Raw genomic sequence first — 22,299 nt, 5'->3', positions numbered from 1 at the left:
CCCTGTCCACCAGCACTGCCATCTGCACCATCCCAGGACTTACCATGTTCCGGGAGCTGGGCTACGCGATTCTCACATAAATCCTACCAGTCCTTCTAGAAAGGGGGCCAAGTGCCATCTTCACCCTTGAGTCAAGCAAACAGAGGCTCCAGGAGTGAAGCAATTGGCCCGAGGGCAACAGCAGGCAAGTGGCAGTGCTAGGATTTGAACCCAGGCTCCACATTCTTCAATACTGTGGTTTTCTGACTTCCCACTGGCGCCCCCTTCTGGGCTCCCGCGGTCCTCCGTGCTTTTCCACGGGCGCAACGCACCCGCATATTGTCCGCATCTGTCCACTCCTATCTTCCCCCACTGGACCAGGAACGGCTCAGAGGCAGTTGGGAATCGGTTTCTGTGCCTTGCTGGTCCCCATTGCCAGGCCAGTGCATCCATTCTCCGACTATATTTTTTTCTGCAGAGTTGCCTTATGCAGGGACGCTGGCTTGCCAGAGAAATTATGAACACCCCTCATACAAATCAGGGAGTGCCTGACCCAGTGGCTGGCTGACACGGGGTTACCAAGGGCCCGCCCCCTCGCCTCCAGATGGGGTCCATTCTGGTTCAGCTCCCTCTCCAGAGCTGCCTGCAGGATCAGGCTGCGCACGTCCAGCTGAGGGCCCAGGCTTGCTAAGCCCCTCCAGCTGTCTTCTGCTTTCCTCACTCCTTTTTTCTAGAAAGCACTCCCTCCAGACCCCACATGCCCAGAATGTCACGTCTCAGGCTCTGCTTCTAGAGAACCTGATCCAAGACAGGCAGGACAACCTGTTAATTGTTGTGGCCAAGAGGACAGCAGGAGCTTCGTGGGCTCCTAATAGTGAACGAACAAGCCATTTCTCCTGCCTCCACGCAAAGCCTCTGCCCCAGTCACACTGGCCCCCTCGGGCTGGGCAGAGAACCAATTCTTGGCCAGGGGAAGGAGCTTAGTTCTCCTTAGTTACTGCTCTATCCTCAGTGCCTAGCCCAATGCCTGCCACATAGTAGGAGCTTAGCAAATATTTATTAAATGAATGAATGCATGACTGCCTTGTTTTCCCCAGCTGTCTGTCTTTTTCAGTTCCTATCCAGGTTCCCTCCAAACCTTCAAAGCCACTTCTGCCATCACCTGCCAGGTATCCTCACCTGTTGTGTTCACCCTGGCTGACTTTGACTTCATACCAAAGTGCTGTGTCAGCTGCCTGCACAACTCCGGGCTTCCTCAAGGGGCTCAGCAGCCCCCCGCCCCTGCCCTGCTACAAGGCGGGGGATCAGAGGGAGCCTGGGCTGAGCTAGGCAAGACCTCTACCTTCTTTTCACACAGAAAAGCTCTGCTTTGATCTCATTCCACGATGTTTTGTTTGGACCAAAGTGCTCTCTTGGCAACAACGACTAAGAAGCCCTCTTCTGTCTTGCATTTTCTATCTTCCCCACCCACCCCCTTGACATGGGCTCATCTGCCCTCACACTGCCCTGTCCAAACTTTGTGTGTTGATGTCCTGTTAATGTCCTATAGCTAAGGGAACTCTTGAGGGCTTTAGTCTAGAGGTTGAAAGCAATGGTTTTACAGTCAGAACAGCCTTGGGCAAGTTATTTAGCCCTTCCCAGCCTTAGTTTCAAAAGCTGTAAAATGGGCAAGTAACAGAGCTAAAACTCAATAAGATGAATCAGGGAATGTGCCAAGCACAGTGCCTGACTCCAGGAAGACAATAAATGGTTCCTTCTAGCATTTATGAATTACTCAAGCAAGTGCTTGGGGCATACCTGGTAATTAGTCATCAAAATTATCACACTTCCCTTTGGCAAAGGAAGCTACACCAAGGATATGTGTCGTGCACATCTTGTCCATGTGGGGATATCTCCCTGAGACCCATGGTGCTATGTCACGGTCATGATCACTGGGCTCTAGTGAAAGCCACTAATTCCTGGTGGTCACTGGGGACATTCTGAGCAGCAGCTGCATGGCTAAATAGGGCCTCATCCCTTGCTGCAAAGGAACCAGAGAAGGGACCCCAATGTCCTCTGCTTACGCATCTGGCTTTCTTCCAGATCTAGGCTCGTGGTGTATAGACAGCCAGGAAAGTTGAAAGAGACGATGGTTTCTTATTTCCCAGGTTTGCTGGTGTATTTGTGCAGCCTGCACAGACCTTGTGCATAGCAGATGCTCAATAAATATTGTGACATGAATGAAGGAGAAAAGGAATGAATGAATTGAGATCTACCATGAAATTTCAGTGCCTAGTATAGGTGTCTCAATAAATGCTTCTGAATGAATGAATGAAGTCTAGGTTCACCATTTTCCCGGCTCTGAGCCCAAGTCCAGTCACAGAGGAGCCCCACAATGAATATTTATGGAGAAAATAAACAAGATCTGGTATTTCCCAGACAGCAGCTGAGCTTCAGGTGCAATTTCCCTCCATCTCCCCATGTGCCCCAGCCTCACAGACATAGTTCCAGGGACTGAGCCCTCAAGTCCAGCCACCAGCCCAGCTTGGCCTCAGCCAAGTGAGAATGGGGTCTGGGAAAGAGAGCAAGTTAAGCTCCCTGAGGCACACAATTGGGAGACTGCCTAGCTAGCTTTTCAGTTTGCTCATGGGTGCTGCCTTTGGGAAACACTTAACCTCCCCACCCTCCAGCCCTCAGATGGAATGTGCTGGAAGGAGCAGACTGCCATGCCCCGGGATGCTGCCAAGGAGCACTCATCTGCACAGCGTTGGGGTCAATGCAACCACACACATGCACACAGATGGGGGCACAAGGCTGTGTGCCATGGGCACAGGGCCCTCTGCCTTCCTCCCCAGTCTGCGTGGTGGAGCCACTGTCCAGAATGGCCTCTGATGATCCACACAAGTGACCCTGCTTATCTCCAAAATGGACCCCAGCTGGGACCAGCATGTGGACACACACCTTGCATTGCTCCATTTCTGCAGCCCCTCCATCCCCTCTCAAACACACCTTGCCTCTGCCCCAAGCAGGTGGTGGCCACAGACCAATGGTGGCACCACCAAGAGACAACGCCGTCTGTCACAAGGGACCGCTTTCACAGGTCATAGAACCTATTAGCCAGGAGCTGAGACTCAGAGTTCACAGTGCAGGCCAAGACGAGTCACGCGTCACCTCATTGCGCAGAGGGGCCAACCCCGCCCTCTCTCGGGCCCTCCAGTCTGTGCCGCAGGCAGGCAGCTGTTCCCTCCTTTGCCTCTGCTGGGATTGACTCCTCACTGAGAACCAGGAGGTGGCTCAGACCATGCAGAGTTGCCCGGCCTGCAGGCTGGACCAGAGTCCCCAGAAGCATCTGTGGATCCTGGGCCAGGGGCCTCCCCGCTGTGCTCCAGGACATGGGGCACTCTGAAGCCAGAGACCTCCTCCTGAGCTCTGGCTTTGGGGGCAGCAGCCTCTCCGTGCCCGCTTCCTGCAAGGGTCTCATGCAGGCCAGCCAGACGGGCTGCCACACAGCACAAGCTGGGGGGTCGGAGGAAGGAGGCCTTAGATGCTCAGACAGGCCGGCACAGAGAACCAGCTGCCCTGGGGGTGACGAGGAGGGAGTCAGGACCCTAAAGCCTAGTCTGTGCAGACCACTCCTTTGTTGGCTCCTCAGTCCCCTCAGCCTCGGTCTGGGGTGGCCCCTGAAGCAGCACCACACAGGGAGGACACTGGGCTGGCATTTGGTCCTCTTGGGCACCCTCCAGGTAAGGCCAAGGCTCAGGGTCCGGGATGCTGCGAGGCCCCACAGTGCCCCAGGAGAGCTACCACACCGTGCGCCCCTCCCCGGGAGGCCCCAGCCCTCTGGCCAGGCCCCCCACCTGGGAGCAGAGCCCCTGCCTGGTACTCACCGGCTCCCGGAGGCCTCACCCTGGCGTGGTGCAGCCGCCCCCTCTCAGGCAGTGCTCCCCATCTGGAGAGGCCAGCGGCACTAATCAGCAGCCTGGCGTGGTGCGGCCGAGTGGCTGGGGTTTAATTGACACCAGGTGGCCCCTCCCCAGGGGCAGGCTGGGAGGCGGCTCTGCGGGGCTGGGAGGCCAGGTCCCGGGCAGGGGGTCCGCACCCAGACCTGGCCGGTTCAGGCCTCCCCGGGAGGGATGAGGGCAGTCAGGCAGCCACCAGCCACCCCTCTCCTTCTGTCCTGCTGGCCACCTCCATTGCACACTCCGGTCCTGCTTCCCAAGGCTCTGACCTTTCTATCATTTCAGAGAGAGCAGCGGCAGTGACAGCGTCTTCCCAGGAGGAGGCTCAGGTTTCCCACCCCCCCCGGCTGGCTGGGGGCAGTGTGCACACCGGGTCTGTGGTGGCCAGGCTGGGCCCATGGGATTCTGATGAGGACCACTTACTGTGGTCACCAAGAATCCTCTGAACCATCTTTTATTGAACACTTACTACATGCCAGCCCTGCACGGCGCCCATACTGTCCCCCATTAAACCTCTTATACCCCAAGGGGGGCATATTTATCAACCCCACTTTGCAGGTGCAGAAATTGAGGCTCAGAGAAGAAAAGCTTCTTCCCTAAGGTGTCGCACAGCAAGGGAGATAGCAAGTCAGTGGTTTCAACCACGATCTGCAAAGGCAGTCATCATTTTTTAGATAAGGAAGTTGAGGCTCAGAGAGAGGGAAATAATTCCCAAGATCACAGAGCAAAGTGTGGAATTTGGATTTGCCACCAAATGTTTTGGACCAGGCTGCCCAGGAAAGCAGTCCACTGCTGAAACATAAGCCTGCTACTCTCCTAACCCACATGTGTTCCTGCTTTTATTAGGGCTCCAAGTTTGAGCCATAGCTGGGGTTTTAGGGGAAAGTACACTGGATGTGGAGTCAGAAGATCTGGGCAGAATTTGCTGTGTGACCTTAAGCAAATTAGTCCACCTCTCTGGGCTTTGGTGTACCTGACATGAACACCAAATGGGATGGCATGTCGAAAGGGGTTTGTGACTGGGACTCACTGGGCAGGACTAGGGAATGCTGAAGAGGTCCCTATGCTGCCCAGTAGCCCTTCCCAAGGATTGCCCCCCCATCCCTGCTGCTCCCCTCACTGCCAGAGGCAGCAAACTGGATAGCTAAGGGCACACACAGGATTTGCAATTACACACCTGGGTTCAAATCCTGCCTCTGTGCCTCACCAACCACATGAGCTTCAGAGGCCATTTCACTTCTCCAAGTCTCAATTTCTCACCTCCAAAACATGCTAAGAGCACTCCCTGCCTGGGCTGCATGAGAGTAAAGGAGAAAATGTCCAGTGTCTACCTCTTTACTCAACAGCATCTATTGAGCACCCACTGTATGTGGGTCACTGTACTGGGGACATAATGGTGAACAAAATAGTCTGTGCCCTGGTGGTGGAGACAGACAGTAAGTAAAAGAATACACAAATAAATAGGTAATTCCTTGTAGAATGCCTTTAACAAATAGGAGTAATTATTGTTGTTCATGCTCTTATTACACAAAAGATCATTGAGCATCAACTCTGTGCTGGGTACTGTTATAGGCACTGGGCATACAGCAGTGAACAGTGTGCTCAGGTCCTTGTGCTCAGGAAGATGGCATTTCTAATAATTAGTCATGCCACCATGTGTTAATAATGATTGTAATACCATTCCCAGGCAGGACAGTTTCCCCCACCCTTATCCCCAGCACGGTGGGCCTCGGTTCACTGGAAGGATAACATGCCTGATTGGTGGCTCTGTCCCTCAGGGAGCTCCAAGGTGGAGTGTGGGATTCTAGAGAGTTCTTAGGTCTAATCCTCGGTGAGGCTCCTGGGCTCCTTTTGGTCTGACTTACAGGCCCCTTGGCAGGCAGCTCATCCCCCTGGCCCAGACCAGAACCACGTGGGCCGGGAGAAGCTGAGCCCGTGACTCAGCCAGCCCGGCCTGTCAGACTGAGAAGGCAGCAGGCAGCTGGCTGGGCTGTCGGCCATGGGGCCCTCCTGAGCCAGACAGGGGGCAGGTACGCTGGGTTCAGACTTGGGTTTCAGGATGGCAAGGGAAGGGCTCTGAGCTCAGGTGCCTGCACCCTGGCCGCTGGTGGTGGGTGTCACTAGTAAAGAGAATATTCTAGTAAGAAACAGTGAGAAATCATGGAGTGAGCTGCTTGTGAGGGAATGAGCTCCCTGTCAGTCAAAGTTTTCAGCAGGATGCTGTCAGGGGGACTCTGGAAATTGGGAGAGACTTCTGGGAAAGCTAGTTGGTTTCTAGTCCTCTTTCAGGCCTAATTGTGGACATCCCCTTCTCCTGGAAGCTTTTTCTGAGACCCCCCTCCCATCCGAGTCAGGTGTTCCCCTGAGCTCCCGTGGCCCCAGGTTTACCCCTGCCAAACTGTTACCTCCTGGCACCCGAATTAGCTGTTCGCTTGTCCAATTAAGCAGCAAGGCTGAGTTCCACCTTCTCTGTCTCTTCCGCACCATTATGCACCCAGTGCCTCTGCATCAAGCACCTTGCCCCTTGTCTGGGCTCTCACAGCTGGCGGCCATCGCCAGGAGCCGAACTCTCTTCTGGGTCCATCCACCTTGCGACCTCCTGCAGACCACAGGGACTGGCACACGGTAGGTCTCCAGAGCAGGGCCAACCATAAAATCACACAGTGAGCCACAGACCTAACTGTGAATGTTGTAGAAAACACACTTAAAAAGTAAAAATAAACAGCTGAAATTAATTATAAAGTGATGTACTTTTTAACCGATATAGTCCAAAATGATCATGTCAACATGTAATCGATATAAAAAGTGATCAATGAAATATTTTACATTCTTTCTGCTTTTTTGAACATCTTAGAAATCCAGTGGGTATTTATGCTTAATTTAATTAGTATCTTAATTTGGACTTGCCACAATTCAAGGGCTCAAGAGCCACATGTGGCCAGTGGCCCCTGCACTGGGAATGTCTGGAAAGTTTTGCTGACCAAGAGAATGAAGATAGCCAGTAGGCTATACTCAGCCCAGTGGGTAAGTGGCCCCGAGCCACAGATCCTATGGGTTGCCATGCTGTCTCTTTTTCATCACTTGTCTTTCTCTGCTGCTTGGCTGAGGGTTTCTCTATGTTCACCTGTCTGTCCTTGAAGTCTAGCCCAGTGCCAGGTGCTTGCAGGAGAGGTGGTTTGAAGTCAGAGGCCTGGGCGCCCATCCTGGCTTGGGCACACAGCTGCATGCCTCTGAGCTTAGTTTCCTCTTCTGCAAAGTGGGGATGGTGCCAACTTTTAGCTGATGCCGCAGCGTTCAGTAGAGATCTCTGCCATGGTGGACATGTGGGCAAGAAGGTGTAGCCTCCACTTACGTGTGGCTAATCAAGCACTTGAAATGTGGCCGGTATGATGGAGGAATGGGTTTTCCGATTTTATGCAATGCATTGAATTGAAATTTAAATAGCCTCACATGGCTACTGTATCAGAGAGCACAGTATCTGAGCTCAGAGGCTACTGTATTTGAGCATTAGGGAGAATTGAGTATAAAGCCCCTGGCGCAGAGCAGGCGTCTAGTGTACCTGGTGTCCAGTTTACCTGGCTGGTGAGTCTAGAGGATGGTTTGTGGAGGTCTCTCTTAAGTAATCATCAGAGCGCTGATAGGGCATGCAAGGAAATTGCCCAAGGCCAGGGAAAGAGGCTAGGTGGGGCCATTTGAAATGCCAATGTTCCGATACAATTTACTGGGATGGGGATGGGGGCTAGACATCTCAACTCTCAGAAGAGGCAGGAGGGAGGGTGGGCAAGGCTGGTAGGAGAGCTAAAGAGAGATTCGGATGTCTGGGAAAGAAGCTTTTCCTAAACTCAAGCCAATGGCATGATGTCCTCTCACTGTCCCATCCTGACAGATATGTCACCTCCTTCCCTAGGATGCTGACACTTCTGTAATGCAGAAGTCAGCCAACAATTCCTGTGAAGAGCAAGAGAATAAATATTTCTAGCTTCACAGGCCATATCCCGGGTGTGACTGTGTTCCAATAAGATGTTATTAATGAACACTCAAATCTGACTTCCATATAATTTTCATATGGCATGGAGTACATTTTTGATTTTTTACAATTTGAAATACAAGAGTCATTACTTATCTCGTGTGCCGTACAAAATAGGCAGGTCAAAATAGGTGGGGCTTGGGGGCTGCAGTTCGCCAATCCTACCGTAATGAGATGGAACATGAAATCCTTTGATCTAGATTTTCGTTTCAAGATAAAGGAGTTAACAATGGAGCCAAACGTCATTTCCACTATGTTGCAAATGAAAACAAAATCAGCCTTTCAGAAGAGTTAATTTAATATGGAATAAGGCAATTACAAATCCAGGAGTAAGCAATGCTCATCCATCCCCTCACCCCGCAGGTGAGCGTCCAGGGGACATCGCATACGCTTAATTGTCAAAGTGCTCCTAGCAGTGAGTAATTCCTTGTTTCTGGAAGAACTTCTAGTCGTCATTTTAAAGTGGGATCTGATTTTCCTTAAAAAAAAAAAAAAAACTCACTGGGGCTACAAAATGTCACATTGAACAAAGAGCCAGGGTGGAGCTGGACTAGAACACAGCAGGCCTGCTGCGCACCCTCGGCCCCCAAGCCTAACCCCGCAGTCAGGCTTCTGGTACGGGGATCAGAGGTTAATTTTTTTAAAAGACAGAAATAAAATAAATAGAAACCCTCAGACGTTTTGTTTCAGGCATCAAAGCTCCCTTCTTTCTGAATGAAAAGTCAGAGGAAAAGGAGCCTCTTCTCTTAGGGGGGACTTGGTGCCTGAGCTTGGACCTCCAGCCCCTGTCCTGGGAGCACGTCCCGGCAGCGGTTGAGGGGGTTGGGGGGGAATGCTGGGTCCCCACGTGACTCCACAGCCGGTCTTTCTTGTATGAAACCGATCTCTTGGGTTTGTGGGCTTTGGAGCGCTGCCACGAACCCCAAAGACACATAGGTTGCAATAACAAGCTGGTAACGATGGCAAATACCAGCCTTTCTTGAGTGATGAGGGGGGTTCCACACTAAAGGGTTCACACACACAGGTTATCTCCCTGAAGTCTTCACTTCCAGCTAATAAGGTGGATGTGATTGTCACCCCTGTATGACCCCTGAGGAAGCTGAGGGTCGGAGAATTGCATACGGGGACTTAAGTTTGGGCTCTCCCAGAAAGCAGACCCCGAGTCGAGGAGCCCCGTGGAAGCCATTTGTTAAGGCAGAGTTCCCCGGGGGAGCTGGGTGAGGACGCGGGAGAAGCGGGCGGGCAGGCAGCGATTTCAGCAGCAGGGCTGACCCTGCGGGGGCGCTCTAGACGGTCAGGAACATCGCAGAGGTCGCCCTCCTTTGGGGCGAGGGCTGCGGGTTTAGCAACCCCAGTCACGGCTGAGGGCCGCCCTGGAGGACGCAGAAGCAGAGCCAGCGGCCTGAGGACCATCTCCGGAGGGCCCAGGAGCAGACGGGAGAAGCAAACGCACGTGGAGGAGGAGGGCGGGGGTAACGGCGCCTCCTTAGAGCCCGGGGTCCACACCACAGCTGGGGCTCAAAGCCCCAAACCCAGCTGCAGAGCCTGAGACCTGAACGCTAAGCTGGTATAGACGCAGGCTGGTCCACGTGTTCATGGGGCTTGGGGGACATCAGCAAAACAGAAGGATATTTTACTTTTATTCCTCAAATTATGGCTGCCCTAAATTTTTGCCTTTCATTTATAAAACAAGAGTATAATAGTAAGTTGCAGAGATCTTGTATGAGTCTTGCTTTGTTTTTTGATGTGTTTACTTGGCTGAGAAGAAAAAAAGACTGAGACAATATATCAGTTTCCCTAAGGTTTTATTTTTTCCTTTTAGTAGTCCTGGAAATATGGCCGAGGCTCAGCTTTCCCCTGTGGGCACACTTCAGGAGGGAGGGAAACTCATCCCAGGGCCATGTGGGATCCATGTGTCTGACCATGTCACACTAATGATTGGTGACCCCTGGATTCCCACCACCTGTCAGGCCCAGTCCCCAAACATTATCTGGCATCAGAGGCCCTCAACAAATGTCCCCCATCCAAGTCCCAACTGCTTCCCAGAATGCCCCAAACTCAAACACACACAGAGGGTTTACTCTGTGCTAAACACTTTAAGTATTTGATGTTATGTCATTGAGTATTCACAACAATTTCATTGAAGAGATACTATCATGATCTCCATTTTACAAATGAGCAAATACAGGCTGTATGAGGCAAAGTGACTTACCCAAGGTCACACAGCTGCCAACTGCTTGTTGGCCAGGACTCAAGCTCACACCTGGGGGTTACCCGCCTGCCTATGCTTACAGGATGCTCCCAACTAAGGCAGAACTGTGGTGGGGATGGCAGACCCTTGAGGTTAGTGTCTTTCGTTTGTTTTCTCAAAGTGTGGCCATACAAATGATCCGAGAACCAGGTTCCAATCTCGGTAGGGCCCCTTTGAGCTCTATAACTTTGAGCGCTTCTCATGTTTCTGAGCCTCAGCTTCCTCCAAGGGCTGGGATGAAGTTAGGTGATGAATGAATGGGAGTTAGGCTGGTGTGAAACGGGAGATGCGGGTGGGCTCTGGACAGCCTCAACTGGAGCAAAGGTGAGGAAGGGTCTGAGAGGTCTGGTCCCTTCCGCCCCGGCAGCTGGGTGGCCTCCTCTGTGACTTGTTTCTGGCTCCCAGGCACTTCCCCTGCAGCCTGTGCACGAAGGTTAATGAGCTGTTCAGTTCCGATGACTTGCAAGGCCTCCTTCACTCAGCACAACACCTGCTGTGCCTGATTGATGGTGGCCCTGCGGCCATAGAGGACCACAAGCCAGAACCAGGACAACCCATTAGTTCCAGGCCCCAGGGAAGACTCTGTCCCCTTCTCTTCTGCTTGAAATAGGAGAGAGGGGGATGGAAGGTTCTGGTTTTGCCTTACACTTCCTCCACTGTCCCAGAGCTAAATGTCAGACCTGGGCTTGAAATATTTAATGTTTATGGGTTGTTTATGCCAGGAATCGTGTTGAATGTTTCACCTGCTTCCAATCCTGTGTGCAGCTTTCTGAAGCGAGAGCCCTTATTATCCCAGTTTCACTAAGAAACCAGGACTTCGAGAGCTGACGTCACTCAGCCAGGTCACCCAGAGGGTCTAACAGTATAACCCAGGACTGAAGTTCAGATGCTTCAGGAGACTTTCACTTCTTGCAGCCTTGGTTTCCCCATCTGCAAAGTAGGGCAACTCATACCCACCACCCTGTTTGTGGTGAGTAGGAAGATGTCATGCTTGTGAAGATGGGTGTTGGATACCAGTTGCTCTTCTCTGAGTGAGAGTCAGGGTAGGCTGGGGCCTGGGGCAACTCTCAGTAGAGATCGGGCATTTTGGGGTACAGAAACTTGGGGTGGAGAGGGCTCTTTAGTCATTAAGGCTGGCCCCACACCACAGCCATACTAGTAATAAATATTAATATTAGCAATTAGTATTTGTAGAGCACTTTAGGAGCCAGCACTGCTCCAAGTCCTTATGTTAGTTCATGTAAGCCTCATTAGGTGCTAGAGGTATAATAATTAGACCTATTGTACAGATGGGAAAATGGAGGCTCAGAGAAGCTAAGCAACCCGCCCAAGGTTGCATGTGGTAGACTAGATTTTAACTCCAGGTCCTTCAATGTGCTCTTCCTCCTGGACAGTGTGTTGGGAAGAACTCAGCAGGAAGGATGAGGGTCTTGGGGGAGGGGGCACAACTCAGAGTTCCCATCAGAGTTGCCTCGGCCCTCAGGTCCTTCTGCTGTTGGATGAGTTGAACAGTCCCTGCCTCACAAGCTGGTTTTCCAGATCAGAAGCGATCTTGTTTCATAAAAGCACTCTGTAAAGTGAGTTTTAAAATCCAAGCTATGAAGACCCCTTCGTGCTGTGTATGTACCCCAGAGAGCATGAGCTCTGGGTTCTTGCCTTGGGTTGGGTCAGTTCATCCCTCTGCACTTGGCTTTCTCATCTGTCACATGGAATTGGGTGGTTGTGGGAATTCACGAGGCAATGCCAAGTACTTTCTGGGCTGGGCAGAGAGCAGGTGCTCCATATTTAGAACCAGATTTCTGTGTGTGTGTGTGTGTGTGTGTGTGTGTGCACGTGCATATGTGTGCATGTATTTATACATTCACACCATATTCACCCCTAGGGAGAAAACTCATCTGTGGCTAGCTGATGGAACTTGGTCAGACTATGATACTTTGCATTACTATTCAGCAAAATTAACTTCCCACCCCCTCCTGCTCTGGGCAGAGTTTACAGCCTGATCCTGTTGAAGGCTGGGTTATGGGACATGCTTTGGCCTCTGGAATGTTAATGGATGTGGTTTGAGCTGTTGCCTTGAATGTGTTTGTGTAGGTTGGCTTGGCTGCACTGTTCTGCTGACCTGCCATGGGAAGAGGAGCATGCCCGGGGAGCTTCTCCTTCAGCCTGGCTCCTGAAGACATGTGAGCAGGCTTGAACTTGACCTGAAGCCTCAAGAGAAGACTTATTTAAGCAGACCTAGACCTACAGACCCAGAAGCATGAGAATAAATCCTAGTTGTCATAAGCCGTGGAGTTTTGAGGAAATTTTGTTACACAACATTATTGTGGCAATAGTTGACCAGTACATTGGCCATTGTCACATCTCAAGATTCCTTTGGTAGAGCAGACAGCAATGGAATTCAGACCTGTTTTGGCGGCAGTGTGATGCAGTAATTCTCAAATTCTTTATTGGCATAAATAATTCAGACGTTGGATTCTCACTAAACATTGCACTAAACACAAGAAACAACAGGCTTGCCGGCTCAGAGGCTCACAACCTGCCCAACAGCCCAAGTTAGAAATACTTTTTTGAGAAGTGTAGAAAACTTTATAAATGATTCTGTACACATATACACAGTGGACCCTCCATCCAGCTGGCCTTCCTTTCTTGGATGGCATCTGAATTGAATGTTCTTTCCCAGCAATGAGACATTGGCAATAAGTAAAAGAGAGAGAGAGAGACAGAGAGACAGAGAGACAAAGAGAGAGAAGGAAAGAAGTGGCCCCAAAAGGAAAACCTGAACCAGCTTCTTACACTAACTCATTCTGCAGCAGTCAGCACAAACGTGGAGAACACAATATGGGCCATTGGTCCATGGTGGTCTGTATAAGAATTAGTCTTTATATATATATATATATAATATATATATATGTATAATATTTATAGGTATATATACTTTGTGTATAGAAAAGGTTAACAGCATAATTTACACAGAGAGAAAGCCTTTTTACAATTGAGAATTTCCCAAGGTCAATAACTTCGAGAGTAATCAACCGAATGACTCATGCGGTGTGTGGAGGGACCCCAGTGCAAGATCAAAGCTCAGGGAGAGAGAAACAAGAGGGCTGGGATGGGACTTGACTGCCCAGGTCCGGGATGTCCTCAGCCTGGCCCAGCCCTGGGTAAGGGCAGTCACCCAGTGGGACCAGATGCCTCTGGCTTCTGTGAATGCCCTTGGCCCCTGTCTTGAGGCTTTGAAGGGGGCTCTCCAGCTCCCGAGGTTGAGCCTCTGCCTATGGGTGCTGACCCCCACAGAAGCTGGGGGCTGTCCTTATGAGACTTGGGCATCCCTCTCCATGTCCACCAGGGCACCAGCTTCTAAGAAAATGGGTAACACCCACCACCTCTCTCTATTCCAGTCATGAACAACCTCCTACAGGTGGCATTCCTGGGAGGGCAGTTCAGCTGGGTTACTGGGAAGAGAAATCATATGGTTGAGTGCGCCAGGTCTTGTGTGACACTACTGACACTCATTATTTTGTTTTAATTCATTACTTTATTTACTCCCTCCAATAACCTTGAGGGCTAGGGAGGTACTAAGTGTAGTGGCTGCATGAAGCTAAGAAAATCCAAGGAATCTTTGGGGGAACTGCTGGTGCTGAGAAGTTGATGCTGAGATCATTATTCACAATATGGAGTGGCTTAAGAAAACGCAGGTTGAGTCACGTTGAAGTGGGTAGACAAGCCCTGATAATTTACAGCAACTACACACATATCCTAAGATTCCTGTAGTCAGCAAAGAGACTATGTTTCCTAGCCTTCAAGCTATGACATACATTTATAGGGACAGTGGGACATACCATCTCACCATGAGGGGGGGGGTACATTCTTTCTCATACTTTATAGACTACATCGCAGACATGACTGATGGCCCACTATGATCCCTATGTCTTCTTCAGCCATTCTGTAGCAAACCAGTATTCTGCTCATCACACCTGTAGTGTTTAGCTGGAGAAAGAGTAGGGTCTTCCCATCAATAAATGTCCATGCTCATGCATGTCCTTGACCTCAACACTCCAGTGTTCTATGTACAGATTGATACAAACTCCCCAGGAAAGAGAGCTGAGGGAGGCTTTCTGATGTGGCAAGACACATCTGTGGGACTCAGATTACAGACACCGGAGGTAGCAGGATAGTGAAGTAGAAGCAAAGACAGGGAAGAAAATGCTAAGAAAGAAGGGCTAATGGCCAATCCATCTGTAGCAGAGACACACATGGGCTGAAGAGCCTGATGCAGGAACAGACACATTGTGTGGAAGCAGGCATGACAGAAAGGGAAGCCCACAGGTACAGAGAGAGATGCAGGGAGAATCTGAGACTGCCTAAGTACTGGCCTGACTCCAGCAAGCACAAAACCCTCCTGGGATACTGTCCCCAGGACACCAAGGCCAATAGCCACAATCAGGGAAGAAGTGGAGATCTCCATGTCTGAGCCACCGTCTGTTCAGGAATGGAGTCTCCCAGAGCATGGTACCAGGCTTGGGGAAAGCAGATGAGAACAGAGCAAGTGCCCAGGGTCAGGCTTTCAATACATCATGATCTTGCCACTGAGTCTGCACATGGGCTGTTCCTTCTATGGGGCACACTGTTCCTCATTTTCCACTCCCATTCTACTCAAATCTCAAGACGAGGTTCAGAAGCCCCCTCCTCTGAGAAGCCTTCCTTAAGGGCCCTTGTCGGGGTTGGGGTCTATCAGGACTCCTATCAGAACTTGTCTGTCTCTCCCCCTGGGCTCAGGTTCCCTGAAGGCAGAGACCACTTTCTTCCCCATTTTTCTAGAAGCACAGGAGGCACTTGCTAAATATTTGCCAGATGTGTACATGTAGTGAAGTCTTGGGGAATGAAGGCGTAAGGGTTGCTTGATGCCGGGCTCAGCTTAAGGTGTAGCAAGTACGGCTGGGGACACAAGCTTCTGGAATACAGGAACTTTAAGAATCCCTCAGCTGCTCAAACGGAGGTGTTTTAAATCCACCAGTGGGCCAGAAGTAGGAGCTATGGTGGTACCAGAGGGCCATGGAGTGGAAGCAAAGCCTTGTGGAATGTGGGCTCAACACAGAGAGCCCATGGGGAGCAAAGGCTCCCCGTTACTGCCTGACAGCTTGGAAGTGGGTGTCAGAGAAGCTCCGATGACGCTCTGCCTGAAATCCCACTTGGGCTTCCGGTGTTTGTGCTCCCAGACTCGGGGCTTTCTGAGGACTTGTTCCTGACAGTGAGGTCAGGGTGTGTGTATGGGTGGGGACAGGAAAAACGGCGTACAGTGTTCCCTGGGGTGGGAGGAAAGACCGCTGGAAAGGAGGAGAAAGGAGCTGAGACTTCCTGAGTCCCACAGCTGTGTGCAGGCCTGGCCACTGGCAGCCCAGCCAGCCGCGCCTGCCCCCTGGCTGCCCAGGATTAGCAGGGCCCCGCACGGTGCTCCGCAGGAGAGCAAGAGGCCAGGGTGGGCCGCCTCAGTGTGGCAGAAGTACTTTAGGGTAGCCTGGTGTCTACACTGTAGCTACGTAGCAGTTACTTGAACTTACACGAGTTCATATGTATCCATTTTATTTTTACTATTATTAGCAACAAGGATAGAAAAATTAACAGAGGAAAATGGCTACCACCGTGGAGGACCAATGCATTGCATTAATTGTCCAGGACACACTTAAGCTGCCACTGGCCCAGCCCAGGCAGGGCTGGGAGGAGAGGCCGACCCACCAAGGAACAGGACCCCTTCTTGGAAGGCGCTTGGTCGTGGGTCCGCAATTCCCAAAATGACTTTCCCAGCTCCGGTCCTTCACCATGCCTGACTTTTCCGCTCCCCAAACCTGGGACCCCTGGGACCCCTAGGATCTTATTCTAGGGGTGCAGCAGTAGGACCTACAGAACCTGTCCACACCCACTGCTTGCCTCCATCCCCATCAGTCGTGTGGGACGGGATCAAACTGCCATGCTGTCCACACTATCACTTCACTGCTTCATCTCCACCAGAAAGAGCCCTTCTCGCCCTTCCCCACAGTTAACTCGGTATTAGAAGGAGGGTGGGAGAGGCCATCGGGTGTCTGGGGCCTCTCCTGGCTGGGGAAGACAGAGTAGCCCCCGGTGGCAGTACTGGGATTGCCTGATGCAAGTCTTAAGATTGCAGCTCAGTAACAGCATTTGTTTCCTAGAAGGACCAGGGGAGAATGGAGTGGGCTACTGTGGAAGGAATGGGGGAGCATTTGGCAAGGGGAGCCAGGCCTGTGGGTCACTCCCTGTGCCAGGAGCTGGGATTTCAGACCTTGTTTTGTCCATTCTCCTCACCTAGGCAGGCTTCAAACCACTGAAGTTTCCAAATATTATTTTTAAACCCCATTTCCATGCCAGAGTTACTTAAGGAGTCCCCGCCTTGAGTTTTACCATTTCCCACTGTCCGATTTCCTTTTTCTCTCCTGAAAGGCTGCAGATAGCAGGAGGCTAGATCTGGGTCCTGGTGACCTGGCTGGGACACAGGTACTCAGGACTTCAGGCCTTGGCGCAAACCAGTGAAAACCAGAGGGTGACACTGTGCAGCTTAGCACTTCCCAGCGCTTCCCCACTGCCCTTAGAGGACCTTTGCGACCCTCCCCAGCCTGGACGTGCCTACGCCCCCTGCCCACTTGTCTGCTGCCCTCCCTGCTTGTCCACCTGGCCTCCATGCTGTCTGTCCCTCAGCCACACCAGTCCTCCCCTTGCGGTCTCTGTGTTTGCTGTCTCCTGGACCTAGAATGGGGATTCTCAGCTTGCCATGGCTCTACCCACAGGGGGCATTTGTCACAGTCTGGAGACATTTTTGGTTGTGACAAGCTGAAACTGGTGGGCAAGGGAGAGGGCTACGGGCATCTAGGGGGTGGAGGCCAGGATGGCTGCTCAGCATCCTCCCACAGGAAATGATCTGGCCCCAAATATGAACAGTGCCAACACTGGAAGACTCTGGCCTAGAATGATGGCCCTGCCCTCTTTCTCTTCCTTTAGATTCCAGCTTAAATATCACCTCCTTGGAAAGGCTTTTGCCAAATGCTCCCTCCATGGTAGTCCTGCATGTCATGTCATTGACCCTAGTTGGTTTTCTTTCCATAGGCGTACGTGAATTGTAATTTATACATTGTTGTCTATCCCCCACACTGGGCTCTGAGCTTCAGAATGGGACAAACTGTCTCACTCATCACTGAATGTGCAGGGTCTAAGATGTAGTAGATGCTCAGTAAATAACCCATTGAACACATGGCTGATGAAGAAGTAAGCCTTCAGCATTCCAAACTGAGTTGGAGATTGGCATCTGTGGAAGGACACAAAGGCCCCCTCCTACCTTGACCAGCCCATCACGTTCCACTCCGAAAAAGCTTCTCTGCCTACTGTCTGCTTGTGTTTCTTCCTCCTCTCCTGGCTCCAGTCTTCCCAAAATTTCTCACTCAAGTGCTTGAAGTCAGGGTATTTTTAAACTGGAAGAACTAGCCAAGCTGGTATTTTTTTTTTTAAGTGGTGGAAAAGAAAAACTAAGATTTGTTTTTAATCATTAGACTTTCAAATCTAAGAAGGCATGATGCAAATAGCACTTTGGCATAAACAATTGTTGCCTGCTCAATGGAGGGAGGGAGCTGTTCTTCTGAGCTAATTTAAGCTAAATACATGGCAGCTATTTTTCATCTCTACTATTGTGTAACTTTCTCCTTGCTCAGGGTCCGGGGGAGATGTTATCTGGCAGGAGGTGGTGGTGATAGAGGATAAGGGGAGGAAGGAAATGAAGAGGCAGCAGATGGAAAGTACTCTCAGCCACCCAGCTGGTTACTAGAGGCATTTCAAGAGCTCAGGAGTACAGCTAGTGGTCCACTAGGACCCCAGAGAACTTTATCTGGGTAAAAACTTGCTTTTGAGACTTCCACGCAGGGAAGAAAACAAGAAGCAACTGGAGTCAGGTTTCTTTTCCTTCCCTCTATATGCAACATTCCTTAACTTCAGAGATTCCAGATTGAATCACAAAACTTTTACAAACTGCCTCAAGTAAAGAACAGCCCTCCCTGTTTCCTGCCCACCCCACCCCTGCTGCCATACACATACACACACACACAGTATTTCCTTCAAGACCCCAGGGCCTTCCAGCCCAGCTGTTACATGGCTGGGGGTAGCATTCAGGCCTTCAGGGAAAGCTGTTGCCCTGGAAGAGAAATGATTGTTCTAAGCAGGCAGATTACCAAATAGGATCATGCACAGGTTAGTATGGACAGAATCATCCTTTCTGCATTTTATAAGTTCCCTGATTGAAAATAAACTTCTGTAAGGCCCTTATAGATACTCCACCAGCTACCTACAACCAAGACCTAAAATGACTTTAAACCCAGCTCTGTCTTTAAGAAGGGACCAAGGGACCTAAGTTGGGGAAGTTTACCTTCCCTCCTGGCCTCTGTTCCTTCTTTCTGAGTTTCCTTCTGAAATGAGAGAAGGTGTGAGATTAGGGATGGTTTCATGTCTATGTCAAGTGGCAACTCTGATGTCCTGAGGTTGCATTTGTGCTCAGGAAGGTGTGCTATGATGGATTAGCAATGTCTGCCAAGAGTACAGCATGGGCAGTGGTGGCACAAATGTCACATATTTGCCCTCCCTGGACTAAATCATTCCTCTAGATCATTCTAGATTATCATACCAATGCATTTTATAAGTTCATGCCCACCAACACCACCAACACCCCGCCAACACACACACCCCACACAGAAATCCAGGTGAAGATAGAAATGCAGGTGAGGACCTAGTTGACCCCCTGGGTGCATGAAATCCACTATTTTTCCACATTGGTCTCAAAGCCACGGTATGCTCGGAAGTCACTGACACAGCAAATTTGACCTCTCCATCAGAAGACACTACCAGCCGAGTTTTCCTTTGTGGCATCCTTGTGCCTGGAACCACTGTCCACATGCATGGAACTAGGGACTCCCATTAGCAGGTCTGCATAGGGAAAGTGAGGCGGCAGGGGCAAGGTTCAAGTTTTCTGGGAACTCAGCTTTTCCTACCAACATTGAATGGAAAAGCAGGAGCATCAGGTGCCAGTGGCCACCCCAGCCTCATCTCTCTGCCTGGGTGCATCTCATCCAGCGTCTGAAATTCATCATTCACAGTGCCAGCCTCCAGAGGGGTTGGGGCTGGGTGGAGCCCATCTACCTTTCCCAACTCTTAGCAGGTGGTCTGTAATGCTGGCAGTCAGCTGCTCTTTTCTGTGGCTTGGTACATTGACCTTTGCTCTCAGAATACCATGCAAGATATTGAGTCAAATTCATGGAGGTTGATAATGTTGAGGATTCAAAAACCAGCCAGGGAAAGGTTGGGAAGAGCAGCCTGCTTGTCAGCCTTTTAGAGATCTAACCACAAAGTAGTGTCTTAAAAGCTCTGATAAGTCCTGCAAACAAGAAATAAGTTTAATTTTGTTTTCCTAAGCATTTCCAATGCGTATTTGTCCCAGAACCCTTCCAGTAATGCAACAATCATCTAGTCTGCCATGGAATCAAAAGTCTATGGAAGATGCTTGGTAAACCGGGCCTATCCTAGATCAAGCAAGCTCCAGGCCATGCCCATTTCCTCCAGCTCAGTCTCATCAGAGGGACAGAAGCCATCTGAATCCCACGGAGATGAATCCTTCATATCCTTGGTGTTAAAAGGGCTCTGGGATGAGCAGGAAGGGCCCCTCGCGGCCCCTGAGAGGGAAGAGCTCTCACTGGTGAGCCTTGGGGCGGAGGACCACAGTTACATGTCCAGAGAGAAAGAGGTAGAATAGAAGGCCGGGCTGCCGATGCATGCTGCCTGAAGCAGGGATGCTGGAGGAACCAGGAGTGGCTCTGCCAACCCAGACACCCATCCTGGAAATCCAGGCAGCCACTGCAGCCTGAAAGCCTGGGAACACAAGTGGGCGCCTCTGCGAAAACCGCCACCAGCGTCCCTGCCCTCTCCTCCGTGACTTCCTTTTCCCTCCCTCTCTCCTGGCTGCGAGCTGTAGAAGACATCAGACTGGTACAGTGACATCCCGATGGGCAGCTGGGCCTGAGCCACTCCAAATGTTGGTGGGTTCCTAGGAACAGATGAGTCCAAAGACTCACATTTGAACCATTGACTTTATGACTTAAGAGGCTGTTTTTTGTCTATTTCCCACAGTTCCTTTACCTGTGAACTACAGATAACAGTACCTGCTCTCCAGGACCATCTTGTCATGGGGATTCGGCAGACAGAGGCTGTTAGGGATGGATCTTTACTCTGCCTGCCAGGGCCTTCATGCCCTGGGACACCTGACCCCTGGGTCTCTTTATGAGTCACATGCATTAAACCTGGAAAGTCCGTTTGGGGGGACGTGGGACCCTCAGCATAGGGCCTGGCTATGGGACCCCTATCGCAGCCTGGCCCTGCCAGGGGAGGCCCCCCTGGCTGCAAGGAAGGCTGCCTTGCACCTTGCCAGCACCTCCCTCTTACCCAGCAATGCTCCCTCTCTGAGCACCTACTATGTGCCAGGCACCATGCCAGATGCCAGCATGTAGATGAACTGAGGAGGTCGGGGTGGGGTGAGATTTCCCACCAAGGCTCTGCCTCTGCTGCTTAGAGAACAGGCATGGATGGCAGGGCCCTGAGGCGGGAGACGGGGATTTGGGTTAATGAACAGGAGCAGTGACTGCAGAGGAACGGGGCCCACTGTGGCCTGATGGTGGGGGGTCAGGAAGAACCCCCAAGACCCAAGTTCCCACAATGCTCCATAGTCCAGACTGACACCTGTGGTCTCTTTCCCCTCAGAGGTCAGGATTATTCCCGTGCAGGTGAGGGCTGGGACCGGCAGGTGAGGCAGGCTGGGGTCAGGGGGCTTGTCCACCTGCACCTGCTCGGAAACCTCCTCACTGAGCAGGCGAAGCTGCAGAGGACACAGCCAGCGCACAGCCCACCAAGTCTGTCCCTTTGCCACTGAGCGAGAGAATAAATAAGACGTAGCGCCAACCACTAAAGATGGGATGATGCACCGGCACCCAGTGGTCACGTGACTGCCACACCACAGGCCGCACAACTTCACCCCCGGATATGAGGTCCGGGACTGATGGCTGCCAGCGACAGAGGTGTCAGTCAGCAGCAGGTTTGATTAAGAGCGACAGCAGTGACCTGGCCCCTGTGGCCCAGGGATCCTAGGGGCCTCATTCCCAGGGAGTCTGCTATAGGGACCAAGTGACCCTTCAATGCACATGAGACAGCTCCTTAGAGGGTGTTCAGGGTTGAATTGCATCTCCCCCCGCAGAAAGCACATGTTCAAGTTCCAGTCCCCCAGTACCTCAGAACGCGGACTTATTTAGAAATAGGGTCATTGCAGAATGTAATTATCATGGGGCAGGGTGGCCCCTTCTCCAGTGCCTGGTGTCCTTGTAAGATGGCTGCGTGAAGACACAGACACGAGGAAGCCATGTGATGATGGAGGCAGAGACTGGAGAGATGCAGCTGCCGGCCAGCAAGGCCAGAAGTTAGGGAAGCGAGGACGGGCTCCCCTGCAGAGGAACCCCAGGGAGCCTGGCCCTGCTGGCATCTTGACTGTAGATTTCTGGGCTTCAGAAATGTGACACTCAATGCCTGTGGCCTGAAGCCACCTCGTCTGTGGGACTGGGTTAGCGTAGCCCTAGCTGTCCATTACAGAGGGGCCGGGGGTCTTGGGTGGTGGAAGAGGATCAGCTTTGGGGGACGGTGGGTGAAGTGAAGGCTGGCAGGGGATGAGAACAGGGAAGGCTAATCTGGGGACCCGAGGTTGAGGACAAATGAGGGAAAGAGGGCCAGGGATAGGGGTGTGGCCCAGAAAACCCCAGAAATTGCCGTCTTGGAAATATCAAGGGTCTTTGTTAGGGACTGAATTATGTCCCCTACCCCCAACCCTGAAGTTCATATGCTGAAGCCCTAACCTGTCATGTGACTGTATTTGGAGATGGGACCTTCAAAGAGGTAATTAAGGTTAAATTAGGTCATACGGGTGGGGCTCTAATCCAATCGGACTGGTGTCCTTACAAGAAGAGAGACACCAGGGATGCGTGTGCAGAAGAAAGACCACGCGAACACACAGCAAGAGCTGA

The 22,299-nt window shown here is 51.4% G+C and overlaps 1 protein-coding gene and 1 long non-coding RNA gene across 2 annotated transcripts in view; one reads left to right on the top strand and one right to left on the bottom strand.

The window, feature by feature from the left end:
- NOS1 (nitric oxide synthase 1) overlaps window positions 1-4,138 on the bottom strand; it is a 163,407-nt gene extending 159,269 nt beyond the window's left edge. The window contains exon 1 of the mRNA XM_057491414.1: window positions 3,846-4,138. The gene's annotated coding sequence lies outside the window, so the exon portion shown is untranslated. The remainder of the gene's footprint in view (window positions 1-3,845) is intronic.
- Window positions 4,139-9,906: 5,768 nt separating this feature from the next.
- On the top strand, window positions 9,907-11,694 carry LOC118934181 (uncharacterized). The gene is made up of 3 exons (XR_005033356.2): window positions 9,907-10,287; window positions 10,918-11,165; window positions 11,590-11,694. It is a non-coding gene; the product is annotated as an uncharacterized LOC118934181 (long non-coding RNA).
- Window positions 11,695-22,299: the final 10,605 nt, after the last annotated feature.

The sequence above is a fragment of the Manis pentadactyla genome, chromosome 14 (assembly GCF_030020395.1).
Source record: "Manis pentadactyla isolate mManPen7 chromosome 14, mManPen7.hap1, whole genome shotgun sequence".
Lineage (NCBI taxonomy): Eukaryota > Metazoa > Chordata > Mammalia > Pholidota > Manidae > Manis > Manis pentadactyla.
This window is presented reverse-complemented; position numbering and strand designations above follow the sequence as displayed.